Source organism: Nomascus leucogenys, chromosome 4 (genome assembly GCF_006542625.1).
Source record: "Nomascus leucogenys isolate Asia chromosome 4, Asia_NLE_v1, whole genome shotgun sequence".
NCBI classification, from domain to species: domain Eukaryota; kingdom Metazoa; phylum Chordata; class Mammalia; order Primates; family Hylobatidae; genus Nomascus; species Nomascus leucogenys.
In genome coordinates this window covers 86,063,997-86,064,596 of record NC_044384.1, presented here as the reverse complement: position 1 = coordinate 86,064,596, position 600 = coordinate 86,063,997, and positions in this window count along the sequence as shown.

The following is a 600-nucleotide window of genomic DNA, read 5'->3' as shown; positions in this document are numbered from 1 at the left end:
GTAGGAGTAATGTGGCTCCACCTTCCTCTCGGGACTCGGGACCTGGGGGTGGAGACTTGGAAGTTGCAAAGCTCTCGGTGCCGGGAATCGGGGCTACGGTCGAGTGGGCTCGGGCCAGGGCTGAGGTGGTCCCACCCGTATAGGGGCGCGGAGAAACGCCTCGAGTGCTTCACTGTACCACCATCCACCCGCCACGGGCCTGGAAGCAGCCGCTAAACATTCCCGAGCCTCAGTTTCCTTAGCACAACAGGCTGGCGGTTTCCTGGTGCTTGCCAGATGCCTGATGGATGAGAAAGCCTCCTGCGGCCCCGAAAGGGAGTCCAGAGCAGCGGCGGGCCCGCGGTCCACTTTTACAGGTCTGGATGGACTCACAAGACCACGGTCTGGGTGGGGCATGCGGAAGGGCCTAGGCCGAGTGGGAAGTAGAGGTGAGGGCCCAGAGTCAGACGGGGGGGTGGAGCGAGGTTGTCTGGGAGCCTTGGCTTTGTGAACCGGAAAACCAGGCTGATAATTGAATCCAATCCAGGGATATTGTAAGTTGTGATGTGTTGACTGCAGTGCCGCTCCCTATAGTTGCGTAGGGTGAGGGGCGTGTGGGTA